This window comes from Camellia sinensis, chromosome 3 (genome assembly GCF_055761805.1).
Source record: "Camellia sinensis isolate YWXY chromosome 3, ASM5576180v1, whole genome shotgun sequence".
NCBI lineage: Eukaryota > Viridiplantae > Streptophyta > Magnoliopsida > Ericales > Theaceae > Camellia > Camellia sinensis.
Genome location: NC_138963.1, coordinates 167,619,481 through 167,628,373, shown reverse-complemented (window position 1 = coordinate 167,628,373; position 8,893 = coordinate 167,619,481).

Sequence of the window (8,893 nt, the reverse complement as noted above, 5' to 3'; positions counted from 1 at the left end):
ATGCCTGAAAAAGGCAAAAAGGTGGTACCGGCCAGAAAAGGAGTCCATCGGGCAAACAGGTGGTCGGCCGGCTACACAAAATGCCGACCGGCCATTGGACTATTTCACCAATGGCCTGTAGCCTCAAAACACAGCCAATGGCCTCAAGGCATGGCCGGTGGGTATCAGGGGTAGCTAGCAAGCTATTCTCTACCCTTAGGTGCAAAAACAAACAAGTCCTTGGTGTAAAACCAAGCACAGAACAAGCAAGTCGAGAGATCCTGAGGCAAGGCGCGTAGCCAAGACCTCCGGGAACTCAAAACAAACATGAACATGGATGATCACCGAGTGCTCAAGCGGTGATGTCCAAGTCTTGAGGACGGTCAAAAATGGGGTGTCTACACTAAGAAATTAAATCTCCTACTCATTTAGTCACATAAGCATGTTATCTTATAGTATACTAGGTTTACTTCGAATATCATCTAGCCAGATAACCCATTGTGATAAAAACCACATCTCATGATCGCAAAGTATTCAATCCCGGTAGCTCTGATACCAAGTTGTAACGTCCCAAAATAATAGCAATAGCCCATCTCATAACATTCCTTACAACTGATCAATAACATCATATCTTATATTTCATTTATAAACTTGATAATAAAAAGATGACATATATGGTATACATTCATAAATCCTAGATCCTTAATCTATAACATATGGCATGGATACACGAATTAAAATAAATGAAAATTTCAAGTAGTTATATGCCCTAATGGCTACATCTTTCCAAGACAATACTTGGTTACATCAAAATGAGTTCAACTCAATACAATTAAAGCCCAAGGCTTATACAAAAATAAATACATCAAATTACAAAATGAAGCCCTTAGCTCCAAGTCCTCCTAAGCTATGTCTTTGATGGAAGCATATCATCATCATCTGAAAGTTGTTTTCCATATAGGGTGAAACAAAGCCCAGTAGAGATACTTTAACGCAATATATGAGTCTTATCGAAGTCATATGGTGAATGCACATGTATGCCATTTGTCAAACATTTTACATTTTCCATCTCAAAACAATGCAATGCCTGATTATATATAAATTCATGAAAATAATCATTTTATAACAGAAAATTAGGCAATGGATGCAAAACACTGGGAATTTATTGATACGTGCCTACCAATAGGCTATACAAACACTACCAAAGTCATTTTACTGGTATTAACTAAAAGGATCGGCACTTAATCATGCAAGTTTCTAGACTTTCACCAAGGACACATGCCAAGATAACAACCACAACCACAACCACACTCCCTAACTAGATTCACCAATATATTTACCCATTTTTCTTAAAATGAAACATTTTCAATGTTTAAGTATACAACAATGCTCAATGCAAGATGTATGAGTGATTAGTTTTAATTCACCTGATCCTCAAGCAATTTCTACAACAATCAAAGTTATCCTCCACTAATAGCCCAAAACAAATATTTCTATACAACAGATAATTTTCAACAAAAGATATGTTTGGTTTGGTTTTGAGAGAATAGTTTTTAAAAATTGTTTTGGGAAGAGAGTTTAGAAATTTTTTTGGTTTGTTTGGTTGTGTATTTTGAAAGTAGTTTTAAAGTTTGGGAATTTGGAATGATTTGATATTTTGTTGTAATTGAGTACATGTGTGTGAGAGAAAAAGTGATTGAGAAGGAGAGAAGGAGAGAGAGAAAAAGTGATTGATTGATGTGTAAGAGAGAAAAAGTGATTTTGGAAATTATTTTGGAAAAATTATAAACCAAACAAGTTTTTTAGAAAAATTTTCCAAAAACACTCTACAAATCCAAACCAAACATACCTATAATCTCTTCATTTTCAAAATGAGAGTGATATTTCATATCTAACTCTATCATCATCATCAACATATACATTGTTCCATTTTTCACAAAACATAACATCATTTCCATTCTGTTTCATAACCAATGTCAATGATTTTAGAACAAACCCCTTTTACTTTCAAAAAATCAATTTTAGGTAAAGAAATTCACTATTTCAACATATCTCAATCAACTCAAGAACCCATTTAGAAAACCCCTCTTTTCAATTCAAAATCAACCCTAGGTTCAACACAAAATTCCCAAATCACTCTATTCTACCAATAAGCAAATAACTAAAGTAAAAATCATACCAAATGTTGAAGTAATCCCTAACTCAAAGTAGAAGACAAAAAAGGACAAGCGTTGAGGTTGGAAGGAGCCAAAAAATAATAAGTCCTCCAATTAAAATGAAGCCCTCGACGTGCTCTACTTTTTTCTCCAAAGGGCTAGGGTATAGAAATCAATAGGTTGAGAGTTTTTTGGGCTTGAATGCAAGAATTAGAAAGAGAGAGAGAGAGAGAGAGAGAGAGAGAGAGAGAAGATTTAGGGCTTTTGAAATGTTTATAGAGGGAGAGAGAGAGAGAGGAATGAAAAAGTAACTCAAAATACACTTTTCTCGGATTGATATATACGTAGACCGTTCAAGTGACCAAAACACTGCTCGAGCATCAGACATAATAAGTGACACCGCTCAAGCAACCAAAAACACCACTCGGGTGTAGAATGACCCCCTTCCAGAAGTTTAGATTTGCAAAAGACTGCTCGAGCACAGATACCACACTTCCAAAAATTTTGTAGATTGTAAAAGATTGCTCGAGCTAACAGAAAAAAATTTGGGCAACAATTCTTTTCAAAAACTAACTCCAAACTTGTTGCAAACACAACCATAACTCCCAAATAATCAAACTTAACTAGCAACAAGAGAAAAAAAAAATGAGATGAACAATAGTTAAGGATATGGATTCCCAGATTCAAAAGGAAGAAATTGGTCGGGTCTAAACTGGAATCGTTATATTTTTAGTCAATTTAGTTTTTTGCCTTAGAGAGGCTGAGCAAGTCTTTCTTCTAATGACAGGACAGAAAGGTGTTCCATAGCATTAGGAGAAAACGAAAGAAGCAATCCAGTAAAAAATGTAGCAAACCTTAGATTTAAAAAAAAAATGCCAAAATTAACTTCGTTTTTTTTGGATAGGGTAAATGCCAAAATTAACTTGGTGGCTTGGTAATCAACTTTAGACTCAATTTAGGGGGGGGGAGGGAAACTTAATGAGTCTGTATTGGAAAATAAGTGTGCTTGGTTTGAGTTTTTTTGATTAAATTTTTTGAAAATTGAGTTTTTTGGTTTTCGTGTTTTTTTGTTTTTAGTGAATATTTTTCAAATTTTAAACATTTTTTTACTTTTTTAGATGCACCTTACTTAAATGTATTTAAAAAGTAAAAAATTTGTAAAAAAATATTTTCAAAAATTAATAAATACATCAAAATGCAAAAAAAAAAAAAATGTACTGAATTCTCGTGTTTTTTTGTACTTTTGGTATTTAGTGAATTTTTAAAAGGTTTTTTTTCACAATTTTTTTACTTTTTAAGTATATTTATGTTAGGTGTGTCTAAAAATTATAAAAAAAAAAAATTGCTTAAAATATTTTTAAAAATTCAGTAAAAACAAAAAACATGAAAAACAAGAAAGTAAAATTTTCTGAAAAGTGTTTTCTGAAAAACCTAACCAAGCAAGCTATACAATCCATATTAGCATTGTAACTAATTTTTAATTTATTATAAGAAAACACAAGAAAAAATTGAATGTGTAAGTTATCTATAACTATATTTTTAATTTTTTATAGCTTTTGTTTTACAAAATTTTTATCTTAATCAAATATTTGCAAGAAAATATATTTTTCTTTTATATTTCTTTTCTTTCACTTTCATCTTCTATCAAAACTTTTTTAAAACAAACGGAGCTTAATAAACTTTTAATCTTGGGTCTTGACATATTCATTTTGAGTTATGTTGGGGATTCTAAATAATCTATCAAATTTTTTACCAAACCTCTCATATGGGTGTGGGACCCACAAACATGTGAGTTTGTATGGGTCTTATACCCATGTGAAAGATTTGATAAAAAATTTAATAAATTATTTGAGATCTGTAACATTTTCTATTCATTTTAGCTTTGAAAGGCAATTGGTTGACAGCCCTTAAGTTACTTCATCTTTACGGACTTTGAAGGCTTGGGTTGAAAATGCATTATGTTTTGGGCCTTTGAAACAAAGTAGTAGGCTATAAAAAAAAAGAATAAATAAATAAATAAAAAAAGAGGCACTGACCGGTAGGTCCTATCTACACTGTTTAAAGCCCATCTAATTCTAAAATAAAGTATATGCTCTAATTAGTCCTATATATTTTTAATTATTATCAAAAAAAAATCTATTTTTTTTTAAATTTAAGGACGCTGCACATCTCACCGCCCTCGGACTTCCGCAAAAATTCCGTCAAATAGTCATTGGAGGCATGCCGGAATGTTCAACATCATCAGGAAGTCATCAGAGTATCGCCAAAGTGTTCTGAATGTCACCGGAAGTCATCAGAATGTCCATAATGTTGCTAGATGTCGAGAACATTATCAGAGACTCACCGAAATATCCAGAATATTGTTAGAAAAAAGAAGAAGAAAAAAGAATAAATTGAGAAATTAGAGTGAAAGCACATAACAAAATGTGCTAAATATTGACAATATGAAAAAAAAAATAGTAACAACAAGAAACAACAACAATAGGGAAAAAAATTAATTATTTTTCAATTTTTGTAGGGTTTAAGCAAATAATCTCATATATTGATCACATTGAAAAGCATTTCTCCTTATTAATCAAACAGAAAAATAAGTTATGAAACTGCAAAATTTTTCGAGAAAAACATGTTATGAAAATGTAAAATTTTACAATTTTAAAGCATGTTATGAAACTACACAAATTTTGCAATTTTAAAACATGATTCATTTCAGCATCTAAAAAAACTAAAACTGATAAATTTAACTGCCTGTGACTAAAAGTCAAAAAAAATTGTTTAGAATTTGAAAAAATTTTCCATTAAAACAAGAAAAGAGAAGTGTATAGCAGAGAAAAATAATAAAAACTGAGAGATTGGAGGAGAGAGATAGATATAGAGAGAGAATTGTACTCCGGTAACCATTTTTAGTTTAGATTTGGTCAAATTTGATATAGATCTACTCCAAATCTAAACATTCCAGTGAATTTTGTCATGTGATCTTGGCTAGATCTGAGTAGATCTATGTTAAGAACATCGCTGAAAACTCATCTCTTTCGTCATTGTTGAAGGCGAAGCAAGGAGACGGTGGTTGCCAGTGAACCTTAATCGATGATGGTCGTCAGTCATCGGTGAGTGTAGAAAGAGAAAGAGAAGAAGGAAGACGTGTAACACCCCAACTTTCAAGCTGTTAACAAATCAAATCAATCTCAAATTTAAAATTTTAGATAATTAATAACCTCAAAAATACAAATTGTCTCCAAAATAATTACACGAATGTCTACAATTTATACAAATCTCCCAAAAAAATATATAGTGATGGCCCCCAAATCTCTAACTTAATAAGTTCTTTAAATGCTTCAATTCTAGTCATCACTAAATTTGCTCCACACCTAAAACTAAATTAATTTGGGAAGTATATGATACAATATGAACAAAAATGCTCAGTGGAGAATAAATTAATAGAGATCCAATAAATTACGACATTGCACGAATGATTCAATTCGAAGTAATAAACAATTTACCAAACTGCATAAACAAATCAATTCAACATATAATAACTTGTCTAGGACCAAATACCTGGTCCTACTTAGTATATGACCACTGATCAGTCTCACCCACCTCACCCAAGAACAACCTCCTATCCGAGCATATTGGTGCAAGCTATTGGTAGGGTCCGCTCGATTCAACATTGTCAACACATAATAACTTCACAGAATTTAATCAAATGACCAAAGTAATCAAACAAAATAGTAGAGAATAATTTCACAGATTTTATTGAATGATTAGTATAAACAAATGGAATACAAATTGGATGTTATGAAAATAACACTCTTTGCAAAGAGATTCATAATAAGCATATTGTATACCACCCGAATTACCTCAAAACAATTCCTCTGTCACCAACACTTTAATCATCTGATATTTCTCCATAGATCTCCAAAGGTTTTGGATCAAAAAGGTATATAAAGTTTAACAAAATTTACAACTCTCCTATTAAATAAAATGATAACTCTCACTCTAAATACCCCCGATCCAAACTCAATATTTCTATACTTTGATATACATATATATATATATATATAGAGAGAGAGAGAGAGAGAGCCAAAGGCATGTGATGATGGGAAAAGGGTTTCAAATGGTAACTTAAATAATGAGAGGCTACTTAGCCTCCAAGAAAATTTGAAGCCAAAGAAAAGGAAATATATATATATATATATATATAATGAAAGGGAAAAAAAAAGGACAAGAAATGATGGCAAATAAAATAAGAAAAGATTATTTGCTTGGAGGGAAATAAAAGAGAATTTGCTTGGAGCACAAGAAAAGAAACATGGCAACCATATAGCATTTCTGGTTTAAACTCGACCCAATGTGTGCTTTGGATCCGAGTTTTGTTGTCTTTTATAGTTATCCATGTCTTGTTTCCCCTTATATCTCTTTGAGTTTGGCTTTTGGATTGTGTTGATTGCGTTCGGAACAGGTTGGTAGCTTGTTTTTCAAACTTTTGTTGCCCAAATTTTTGTTCCTTTACTAGAGCGAAGCTTCTTGCACTCAAGCGGTCTTTGTGAACGTCCAATATTTTTGCAAGTCTGCAAAACTACTAGGAGTTTATATTCTTCGCTCGAGTGAAGTTTCTTGCGCTCGAGCAACGACCTCTGTCTGCAAAACTACTAAGAGTGTGTATTTTGCGCTCAAGCGACGACCTTTGTCTGCCAAACTACTAGGAGTGTGTATTCTGCGCTCGAGCGAAGCTTCTTGCACTCGAGCAGAACAACTTATTGTGTCTGGTCGCCCGAGCGACAACATTTGCGCTCGAGTGAACTATGCGTATATTAGTTCGTAAATAGGTCATTTTACATCACTTTTTCATCTCCCTCTCTCTTTCTCTCTCTCTCTCTCTATATAACATTTCAAAACCCTAAGTTGAGACCCTCTCTCTCTAAAACTCATCTTCTCTCTACAAATATACCAAGATCTAGTGATTTCTTCACCCTACTCCCTTTGTTAAAAGGGTAGAGCTCACCTAGACTTTCGTTTTCATCCGAATAGAGTTGGGTTTCGACTTCATCAAAGTTTCATCCATGTTTATCTCGTCTTCTAGCTTTGAGGTAGGGATTTTCTACACTCTTTTATGATTGTTAACTTAGTTATTTGTCTTTATAAAACAATCTCATGATTTTGGAGGATTTTGAACAAATCTAGGATTTTGGTTTAAAATCAAAAGAGGGATTTTTAAATGGATGTATTGAAAATGGTTGTGGGAATGGAAATAAGGTTAAGTTATGATAAAATTATTGATTTAGATACTCGGAATATGTTTTGGAGGAAAATGAGATTTTGTCCTAAATGTCTCAAATATTTATTTTGTATAAATAAATGAAATTTATGTTAGAACTATGAAATTGGATTAGTATTGATGATGATGCTAGAGTAAGATATATATTATCACTCACCTCTTGAAATTTGGAAAGTTTATCTTTATGAAATATAAATTATCTGTTTAGAAATATTTATTTTGGGCTATCTGTGGAGAATAGCTATGATTGTTGTAGAAATTGCATGTGAATTAGGAGAATTGAAACTATTTTCTTATTCATTTGCATTGAGCATTATTTTACACTTATACATTGAAAATGTTTATCGTTTTGAGAAAAATGGTGAATCTGGGAAGCATGAATTATAATGTTGAACTAAGTTGGCTGGATTATCCAAGGTGAAAGCCCTGAAAACCGCACATATACATGGGTGTCGATCCCACAGACGAAATTTCAGTGAAATTGCAATAGTAGTACTTTTATAGTCTACGTTTATATGGGTCCCGATTTATGGTTTCCTCTGGATGAAATTTTCGGGAAAGTTTGAAATTCCCAAAGTGTGATTCACTACCCTATTTTCAATTGTAAAGGAAAGGATTCATGAACCATGATGTTAATTTAACATTACGTAGTTTTGGGAAGAGATATAAAAATGTTTGGCACGAGTATTGCATATGCATTCACCTTATAGCTTTGTTAAGATTCATATATTGTGATAGATTATTTTACTAGGTTTTGGCTCACTCTATGTGAGAAAAACATTTCAGGTGTTGATGATATACCACCGCCAAGGCAGTGGCTTGGGAGAATTTGGAGCAAGAGTTTCTTTTTGTGTATTCATTTTGTATAGCCAAGGGCTTTAAATGCATTGGATCTAAAGTTCACTTTTGTTGTAACCAAGAACTATCTTGGAAAGTTGTAAACTTGTAGGACATTTCTTATTTGTTTAACTTCCATTCTTTTTCTTTTGTTCGTAACATATGCTATAGATCCAGGGCCAAGTATTATGAATGTATACCGCATATGTTTCTTTTTTTGTAAATTCAATGAGATTTAATGGAAGATAATTACTTTATTGTTGTTGTCATTTATCGATATTGTGGATGGATTATTATTATAATTATTTCGGGGGCATTACAAACCATGTGGATTTTGTTTGAAGTTCAAGCAAATTAAAATAGAAGAAAAAACCTAAGAGATGAATAAAATAATGATAATAATGAGGTGGAGATAAAAAAATAAATAAATAAATAAAATATAAATTAAATAAATATGAAAAAATAAGTTAGGTTCTCATCTACAAATCTCATCACCAAACTACTATCACCAATACATCTTACTAAAATATTTAATACCTCAAAAAATACAGGATTTTACAAGGCATGGTCGTTTGTTACCGGTGAATATATCAGAAAGAGAAAGAGAAAGAGAAAGAAGGAAGACGCGCATTAGGATTTTTGAAACTGC